Source organism: Cornus florida, unplaced genomic scaffold (assembly GCF_030987335.1).
Source record: "Cornus florida cultivar Cherokee Brave unplaced genomic scaffold, ASM3098733v1 CherokeeBrave_3.0.0_Hap2_Chr08, whole genome shotgun sequence".
Lineage (NCBI taxonomy): Eukaryota > Viridiplantae > Streptophyta > Magnoliopsida > Cornales > Cornaceae > Cornus > Cornus florida.
In genome coordinates, this window is record NW_026775578.1 from 62100763 (window position 1) to 62111866 (window position 11104).

Consider the following 11104-nt stretch of genomic DNA (forward strand, 5'->3'; position numbering starts at 1 on the left):
GATTAACAACTTGAAATTAAATGCGAAATCAAATAGTGGAAAGACTAGGACTTGTGGTTGCTAGACCAAGCAAGTATTTTCGAGTAATTACGACCCACAAGGTACCCCCTAGTGCGCACTTATGATTTAGAGGACACTTGTTCACGTACTAGAGCCAAACCCTAGCCATCACATAAATTACGTTCTCACAAGCTTTCCAAAATCAATAAGTTCAAAACTTATACAAAATCAAATGCAAGTTACCACATTCCATGCACAAATAAGGTTGAATCCACATAGTTCATGTCCTAAAATTCAAGTCTAAATAGCATATGACATGTCATGTCCTCAATATGCAATTTATATACAAAGTAAAAATATTTTACAACAATTGAGCCACATTACCATTCTAAGCCACAAGTATCAAATAAGCTTCAATTTAGCAACAAGCTTTCAAGGTAAACAATTGTAATATTCTAATAAGTTATATACCTACACAAGATATATTTAAACAAGCTATTCAAGACAATGATATCACATATTATGCTAAATCCAATTACCATTTTAAGACACCCCAAGTACTAATTCTACATCTAATTAGTAATATGCTCACAAGGTAATTTATTGTACTACACTTCATGAGATTACCATCCTGACATGAAAAGTCTCTAGATTTCCAATAAATTCTAATTAGGCTCATATTAATATATGTAAAGGAACATAACATGGTCTTCACATACATTCAACCCAAAATCAATTTAAGTGACTACAAAACTTAAAATAAAATTAATTAAGTTAATTAATTAATTTTCTCTAGATTTTCAAACAACTCCAAATAACCTCAATTTAACATATGTTAAAGAACTCACCAAGGCCTATTTTAATATTACAATACAAATTAATTTCATGCTTGTTTCAACTATGTAATTTAATCTTTCACAAAAGATAAATATTAAATAAGTTTTGCAATTCTTATTCAAATGCTTCAAATTTAATATATGTTACACAACTCACCAAGGCCTAATTTACTAGCATACCACAATTTAATTCTAAACTATATACCATCATTAGAATTAAATCCTACACAAAGAAAATAAATAAATTAAATTCTAAAAACTTGAATAAGGCATGCTCATAAGTTGTATATGCTTATAAAACAATCAATACAACAATAATATAAACCTAAGATATCCCTATAATACCTCTAATTTTAAAAGGACAGTCCTGGCATTTAATTTAATTATTTAAGTGCGTTTTTACTAAATGATTTGTTTATTTTTTATTGAATTGTGTGTTTTATTTATTTATTTATTTTTATTTAACTGGCATTTTATTTTATTAATTTGTGACTGGTTTAATTATGTGCTTATGTGGCTATTTAAATAAATTATTTTATTTAAATTAACTGTTGTCCGTGATTTGGTTGCTATGTAAATTAGATGTAGGGTTTTTAGTTTTTAATTAATCATATAAGCGATTTAGCCGACTTAGGGTTGGTTTTGTATTAGAATTAGGGTTGTGCTGAAGCCTATAAATACAGTATTATACGTTGGTTTAGGGTTACAAACAAAACCCTATTCACTACGGTGAGACGGAGAGAACTTTGAGAGATTTCCAGAGAGGTTCAAGGATAACTGGATGGAGTGCTTCTAGGTTGAACCAAGAGCACCGAAGGTGTAGAACAGGAGTCTCGAACATGGATGGAAGCTTTAGGGACGGTGGTTTAGAGTTTCAAAACTGAAACTCAAGGCAAGTCATTATTCTATTCCTTCCTTTTACTTCATGTTCTATGCATGCCTAGTTAGACTCCAGGGATTAATTAAGCATTAAAATAGATTAAATTGAAGTTAATATTAATCTTGTAAGCATGTTTGAATCAACTGTTAAATCGTTGCATGAATCTATTTGTGTTGAAAGTTGTTCTCGTTTAAGAATTTGTTTGTATTGGTTTTAATCTTGCTTAACCTTGGTGTATTTGGGATTGGATGCATGCTTATAATTAATTCTAGGACATCAATTGAACCTTGAAATAAGTTATAAAAACTGTACAATGGCTCTGAACTTTGCCGGAGGCGAAGAAGATGAACAGGTTAAGGGATACAGCTCTCAAAGTAGGAGAGCCGGATCACCAAAAGAGGGAGCAGGCTCTACAAAGGGTAGAGCCAGCTCCACATGAGGTGGAGGCGGCTCCACCAAGGGGAGAGCCGGCTCCTTTAGTTTGGGAGGCGGCTCAACCCTCTTTTCTTTGGTTTTTCGTGTTCTGGGTTTGGTTTAGACAGTTGGGGTTGTTTCTAAATGCTTCCAGTTGCTATAAATGAAAAATATTACATGTTATAGACTTGTAAAAACTCTTGGGAAGCATGTGGATGTTAATATGTTGAAGTAGGAAGTAATCTAAGGTTAAACAATAAACCTGTAAGTGGGAAGTTGGATTATACATTGAAACTGCTTACTATTTTTCTAAAGCAATTTGATTGCTTTCGCATGATTTAAAATTGTTAATCATATCTCAGCTATGTTATAAGCATATAGTTATTTATCTAGAAAAATAAATATGCTTGGATGGAATTAATTGATGTTTAAATCTACTGTTTAAATGCATCAGTTATGGTAATGTTTGGAGGAGTTAAATGTGTGGTCTTACTTCATTTAAATTAAAGACTAGAATAGGATTTCTAAATCTTATATTGGATGCATAATTTGTCATACGCATGTTAGACTATATTTATGTTAGTTCTGGAGTATGGTTGATAAGTATCTATTACTATTTTTGTCAACTTGTTAACTGGAGGATTGTATGTACCGGTATGGGACGGTGACATAGTAGGTATGGACTAGTTCAAACACTAAGTCCTACCTAATTTGGATTAAGGTGCGGATTAACCATATAGGTTAAGTCCATCACCTACTTATGTCATGTCAACAAAATAATTGAATGACTTTATGTGGTTTCAGGACAAAAGACTATACATATAACAGACCACTACACAGATGGATGGTATTTTGTATTAGGAGGAGTACGGATTTTATATATTTATTATATGGTACCATGGTATAAGCTTGAGTCTCAAGACCATGGTTAGGGCGCGTATATCGCTTGGGATGGATAACTGGACATAGGTGTTGTTCCCTGGTAGGTCTAGGTACACATGACCACATTATGTGTGATTTGCATGGTATCTCTACTCAGGCTGAGACAGACCTATTGGACTAGCGAGCGTCCTATAGTGTGTACTATATATACATATTGACTACTCTAGGTATTATTGGGCTATCTAGGATGTATGTGCATATCGCATTACTGTATGGATTGTAGTAGAATAGGACTTACATGTGGGCCTGACCCACTCTCTATTTTTTTAGGTGTTCATTAGTTCCAGGGTTAGAGCTTGGACGTGTAGTGCAGATACAGACATTCATTCCTCCGACTACGTAGGAATCCTTTTTATGTTTAGCTTTAGATTTTATTTATGATGTTTTAGTTTTTATTGGGATTTTTAATAAGGGGTCCACTGGATGGATTCCCGAGTTATTAAACTTATAGAGTTTTGGAGTATCGGATTTTAATAATTATATTTTGAGGATTTTAAATTAGCATTCCTTCAGTTTATTATTTTTATTTCTTATTTCACTTTGTATTTTATGTTCTGTTACATATTGATTGTTTGATATTCCCTTGGGTTTGGGCCTGGGCCTGATTAACCCGTGTGTCGGATCTGAGGGGTATCACAGTTAGTATCAGAGCACTCCAGGTTCAAGTGTCTCTAGGATTCTATCGTATAAGACTTTCGCGTACCGTTTTCTCTTGATTAGAGCTTAAGTTTAGGATTCATTGTATTCTTTACGGTTCGGTTTTATCGTACTGATGTCTGTCTTTCTGTGTTGACAGAATGGTTAACGCAAGAACTAGACAGAACAATTGGCAACGAAGGGAAGTGGCCCGTAGGCAGCGTCAAGAGGATGAAGGTAAGTTTTATGAGGAACAGGAGGAAGTTCAGCAGACTCGAGATCAGTGAGAAGATCCAGAGTTTCCTTCTCACATCAATGACCTTATTGCTCAGGCTATAGAAGCAGGGGTAACAGCTGCACTTCGGAATCAGCCTTAGGTACAGCCGGTACCGTTACTAGCACCGGTACCATCACCGGTTGTTCAAACTGATAGTCAGGAGAAGGCTAGGAGTTCTTTCATAAAGGGGAGCCCACCTGAGTTCACAGGCTCCACCGATGCGAGAGTAGCTCACCAGTGGAAATAGGACATCGAGCGACATCTTCATTTGGTTCAGTGCACGGAGGTTCAGAAGTAGATGCTTGCTACCTTCAAACTAGCTGGGGATGCACTGCAGTGGTGGGAGTCAGTTACAACCATAGATGAAAGGATGGCATTGACTTATGATGAGTTCAGTGCATGCTTTGAAGAGTAGTACTTCCCTTACGCAGTCAGGGCAGCCATGAAGACTGAGTTTCTTAATCTATAACAGGGGAACATGACAGTAGCGGAGTATGAGTAGCAGTTCACACGCTTGTCTCTCGTTGTACCGGAGGAGGTGGATACAGAAGAGAAGAAACACAACAGTTTCGTCAAGGGACTGATGTGGTCTATCAAGAGAGCTATAATAGGTAGTCCAGCCTATACTACCTATGCTCAAGTGGTAGACACCGCTCTACAGTAGTATCAGTTGACCGTGGACTTCAGACAGGCCAAGGGTGAGAAACGGGGTGATAAAGACTCTGGTAATCAGTCAGTTGAGAAAGGGAATGGGAACGGACACCGGCAGAATGACAAAGGCAAATTCTAGGGATAGCAGCCTTGGAAGAAGCACAAGGGTGGTTCAAATGTTTCCAGATGTGGCACCTATTCAACGACAGCAGAATGGGGGACCACAGGCAGGACAGGGTTAGCCATAGGCTAATCGATAGAGGAGACCATTTGGTACTTTCCAGGGTAGTTGCTATACTTATGGAGAGTATGGTTACACTTCCAGGTAATGTCCTACAGCCAGGGACAGAGACATGGACATGGATAACATATGTAGCAGGGGGCAGAGGGCGCCAGTGCCTTTACTAGCTCCACAGGTTCCACGGATTCAGGGACAGACTTATCCGGCTTTACCAGCACCACCACAGCCTCAGGGACAGGCACCATAGCAGTTACATTATGGCAGGGTGTACAATCCCATGCCACAGGATGTTCAGGCACCTCAGGCTGTTGAGGGTAAATTTCTTATTCATGGTTTGCATGGACATGTTTTATTTTGTACGGGTGCTACACACTCATTTGTAGCTAGGAATTTTATTACTCTATCTGAGATAAGGACGAGGGTATGCACTAGACCTTAGGGTATTTTTACACCATTAGGCGACACAGCCATTCTACATGAGAGTGATGGGCCTGTGACACTAGATATCGGCGGACTCAGATTTCTAGCCAATCTATTGGTCCTAGATATACACTCTTATGACGTGATACTTGGGATGGATTGGTTATCACACTACCATGCCCAAGTTAGTTATTTTGATAGGTCTATTGTGTTTACCATACCTGGTCAGGACATGTATGCCGTCGCTATGCCACGTTCTAGCGGGGTTATTAGCACCTATTTGTTTCATGTGGAGGAGGAAATAGAGGAGGGGACTACTGTATCATTGGATAACATACCGATTGTATAGGATTTCCTGGATGTATTTCAGGAGATTCCAGGGTTGTTACCTAGTCGCGAGATTGATTTTGTGATTGACTTAGCTCTAGGCACTACGCCTATTGCTGGGGCACCGTATAGGATGGCACCAGTAGAGATGTGCGAGCTGAGGGATCAGATTCAGCAGTTACTTAGCCAGGGTTTCATTCGCAGGAATACTTCACCCTGGGGAGCACCGGTTTTATTTATGAAGAAGAAGGATGGTTCGCACCTGTGTATAGATTACAGGGAGTTGACCAAGGTTATTATTCGTAACAAGTATCCGTTACCCAGGATTAATGATCTTTTTGATCAGTTGAAGGGAGCTACGTATTTCTCTAAGATTGATTTGCGGTCTGGATATCATCAACTTCGGGTTAGGGAGCAGGATGTTTCAAGGACAACGTTTCTCACTAGATATGGATCTTATGAGTTTCGGGTGATGCCGTTCGGGTTGACTAATGCACCAGCGGTGGTCATGGATTTAATGGACAGATTCTTCAGGGCCTATTTGGATCAGTTTGTCATTATTTTCTTGATGATTTCTTGATCTATTTTAGGTCTGAGGACGATCATGCTAGACATCTACGGATTGTGTTATAGACGCTTCGTGAGCACCAGTTATATGTCAAGTTCGAGAAATGTGAATTTTGGCAGCGGGAGGTGAAATTTCTGGGTCACGTGGTGTCAGAAAAAAGGAATAGCGGTGGATCCGGCCAAGGTTTCAGCGGTGGTTGAGTGGGGACAACCTACTTCACTTACCGAGATTCGGAGTTTCCTCAGTCTGGCAGGATATTACAGGAGGTTCATCCAGGGGTTCTCAAAGATAGCGGGACCACTCACTCATCTGACTAAGAAGGGTGTATTGTTTGTGTGGGATGAAAATTGTCAGAAAGCTTTTGATGAGCTGAAGACTAAGTTGACTTCTGCACCAGTTTTGTTTACCCCACAGAGCGGAATAGAGTATCTTATCTACACGGATGCTTCTTTGCAGGGTCTTGGATGTGTTTTGATGCAGGAGGAGTGACCAATTTCGTATGGATCTTGGAAGTTTAAACCTCATAAACTTAATTATTCAACACATGATTTGGACTTGGCAGCTGTGGTCTTTGCCTTACGTATTTGGAGGCATTATCTGTTGGTTGAATCCTTCAGGTTATTTAGCGATCACAAGAGTCTGCAGTATTTGTTCACTCAGTGGGAGCTGAATATGAGACAGCGCAGGTGGTTGGAGTTTGTGAAAGGCTATCATTTTTCTATACAGTACCATCTAGGGAAAGCGAATGTGGTGGCGGATGCACTCAGTCGCCGACCTGTCGGTAGTCTTTCTGCTCTATTCACTACTGAGTGGAATGCGTTGACGAAGGTGGATGAATTGTCAGATGCTTTCATGGCTTGCATGGTAGTTACACCTTCTATTATTCACAAAGTTTTGAAGGCACAACTCACGGATCAACAGTGCATTGACAAAGTTACAGAGATAGCTTCCAGAGAGGTTCCATTCAACTATGTTGGGACTGACGGAGGTTTGAGGTACAAGGGCCGATTGGTTGTATCTTCTGCTGATAATTTAAGGAAGGATGTGATGACTGAGACTTACCACTCTTAGTTTTCTATTCATCCAGGCGGAAACAAGATGTATCAGGATATGAAGCGGCAATTTTGGTGGGCAGGTATGAAGAGAGACATTGCTCTTTTTGTCAGATGGTTAAAATTGATCATCAGAGGCCGCTAGGAGCTCTACAGCCACTACCAATATCGGAGTGGAAATGGGAGAGCATTTCTATAGATTTTGTAGAGGGATTGCCCAATTCTTTCAAGGGTTATAATTCCATTTGGGTCATCGTGGATTGATTGACCAAATTAGCTCATTTTCTGCCTATTTGCATTAATTTCACTTCGGAGCAGTTGGTAAGGCTTTACATTTCAGAGATTGTGAAGCTACATGGCATTCCATTGTCTATAATATCAGACAAGGATTCGAGCTTTGTGTTTGGTTTTTGGAAGAGCTTTCAGTAGGCTTTGGGTACAGAATTACACCTTAGTACTGCTTATCATCCTCAGACTGATAGACAGACTGAGTGGGTGAATCAGATCATGGAAGATATGCTTTGGTCCTATGTTCTTGACTTCAAGGGTCACTGGGAGGATTATTTGCCACTTGTAAAGTTTGCTTATAATAATAGTTTTCAGAAGACTATTGGGATGGCACCATTTGAGGTATTGTACGGTCGACCGTGTCGATCGCCTGTTTGTTGGATGGAGGTTGGTGAGAGTAGATTCTTGGGTCCTGAGTTCATCAAGGATACTTCTGAGAAGATCGCTCTTATTAAAGATCACATACGCACTGCTCAGAGTCGGCAGAAGAGCTATGCTGATCGTTGCACACGTGCTTTGGAGTTTCAGGTTGAGGATTAGGTTCTACTTAAAGTGTCGCCTATGAAGGGTGTAATGCGCTTTGGGAAGAAAGGGAAGTTGTTACTGCGGTTTGTCATTCCATTCATGATTATGGATCGAGTTGGAGCTGTCGCTTATCAGTTGGCACTTCTGGATAATTTGGATCGCGTCCATAATGTGTTCTATGTTTCCATGTTACGGAAATTTCTGCGAGTTGAGGATCGGTATCAACATATCGATGTAGGGGAGATTGAGTTGCTGTTGGACGCAACGTATTTAGAGCCACCGTGTCATATCATTAACCGTAGGGATCAAATCCTTCGTAATAAGGTTATCCCTTTGGTGCGTGTTTAGTGGAGTTATCACCATGAGGCTGATTCCACTTGGGATAGAGAGGATGTCAGTCGCTCGCAATTTCCTGAATTATAGGAAGAAGGTAAGAGCAAATTCCGAGGACTGAATTTCTTTTGTTAGGGGGGAAGAATGTAAAATCCCTAATTTTAAAAGGACAGTCCTGGCATTTAATTTAATTATTTAAGTGCGTTTTTACTAAATTATTTGTTTATTTTTTATTGAATTGTGTGTTTTATTTATTTATTTTTATTTAACTGGCATTTTGTTTAATTAATTTGTGACTAGTTTAATTATATGCTTATGTGGCTATTTAAATATATTGTTTTTTTAAATTAACTATTGTCCGTGTTTTGGTCGCTATGTATATTAGATGTAGGCTTTTTAGTTTTTAATTAATCATATAAGGGATTTAGTCGACTAAGGGTTGGTTATGTATTAGAATTAGGGTTGTGCTAAAGCCTATAAATACAGTATTATACGTTGGTTTAGGGTTACAAACAAAACCCTATTAACTACGGTGAGACGGAGAGAACTTTGAGAGATTTCCAGAGAGGTTCAAGGATAACTGGACGGAGTGCTTTTGGGTTGAACCAAGAGCATCGGAGGTGTAGAACAGGAGTCTCAAACGTGGACGGAAGCTTCAAAGACGGTGGTTTAGAGTTTCAAACCTGAAACTCAAGGCAAGTCACTATTCTATTCCTTCCCTTTAATTCGTGTTCTGTGCATGCCTAGTTAGACTCCAGGGATTAATCAAGCATTAAAACAGATTAAATTGAAGTTAATATTAATCTTGTAAGCATATTCGAATCAACTATTAAATCGTTGCATAAATCTATTTGTGTTGAAAGTTGTTCTCGTTTAAGAATCTGTTTGCATTGGTTTTAATCTTGCTTAACCTTGGTGTATTTGGGAGTGGATATATGCTTATAATTAATTCTAGGACATCAATTGAACCCTGAAATAAGTTATAAAAACTGTACAGTGGCTCTGAACTTCGCCGGAGGTGAAGAAGACGAACAGGTTAGGGGATACGACTCTCAAAGGAGGAGAGCCGGCTCACCAAAAGAGGGAGCCGGCTCTAGGGCTTGTAGAGCCGGCTCTACAAAGGGTAGAGCCAGCTCCACATGAGGTGGAGGCAGCTCCACCAAGGGGAGAGCCGGCTCTTTTAGTTTGGGAGGTGGCTAAACCCTATTTTCTTTGGTTTTTCGTGTTCTGGGTTTGGTTTGGACAGTTGGGGTTGTTTCTAAATGCTTCCAGTTGCTATGAATGAAAAATATTACCTGTTACAGACTTGTAAAAACTCTTGGGAAGCATGTGGATGTTAATATGTTGAAGCGTGAAGTAATCTAAGGTTAAACAATAAACCTGTAAGTTGGAAGTTGGATTATACATTGAAACTGCTTACTATTTTTCTAAAGTAATTTGATTGCTTTCGCATGATTTAAATTGTTAATCATGTCTTAGCTGTGTTATAAGCATATAGTTATTTATCTGGAAAAATAAATATGCTTGGATGGAATAATTGATGTTTGAATACACTGTTTAAATGCATCAGTTATGGTAATGTTTGGAGGTGTTAAATGTGTAGTCTTACTTCATTTATATTAAAGATTGGAATAGGATTTCTAAATCTTATATTGGATGTATGATTTGTCATACACATGTTAGACTACATTTATGCTAATTCTGGAGTATGGTTGATAAGTATCTATTACTGTTTTTGTCAACTTGTTAACTAGAGGATTGTATGTACCGGTATGGGACGTTGACATACTAGGTATGGACTAGTTTAAACACTAAGTCCTACCTAATTTGGATTAAGGTACGGATTAACCATATAGGTTAAGTCCATCACCTACTTGTGTCATGTCAACAAAATAGTTGAATGACTTAATGTGGTTTCAGGGGGGAAGACTATACATATAATAGACCACTACACAGATGGATGGTATTTTGTATTAGGAGGAGTATAGACTTTATATATTTATTATATGGTACCATGGTATGAGCTTGAGTCTTAGGACCATGGTTAGGGCGCGTATATTGCCTAGGATGGATAATTAGATATAGGTGTTATTCCCTGGTAGGTCTAGGTACACATGACCACATTATGTGCGATTTGTATGGTATCTCTACTCAGGCTGAGACAGACCTATTGGACTAGCGAGCGTCCTATAGTGTGTACTATATATACATATGGACTACTCTAGATGTTGTTGGGCTATCTAAGATGTATCTGCATATTAGATTACTGTATGGATTGTAGTAGAATAGGACTTGCATGTGTCCCTGACCCACTCTCTTATTTTTCAGGTGTTCATCAATTCCAGGGTTAGAGCTTGGACGTGCAGTGCAGATACAGACATTCATTCCTCCGACTACGTAGAAATCCTTTCTATGTTTAGCTTTAGATTCTATTTCTGATGTTTTAGTTTCTATTGGGATTTTTAATAAGGGTCCACTGGATGGATTCCCGAGTTGTTAAACTTATGGAGTTTTGGAGTATCGGATTTTAATAATTATATTTTGAGGATTTTAAATTAGCATTCCTTCAGTTTATTATTTTTATTTCTTATTTCACTTTATATTCTGTGTTCGGTTACATATTGATTGTTTGATATTCTCTCGGGTTTGGGCCTGGGCTTGATCAACCCGTGTCTCGGATTCAATGGGTGTCACAATCCCCTACCTCAATTTGA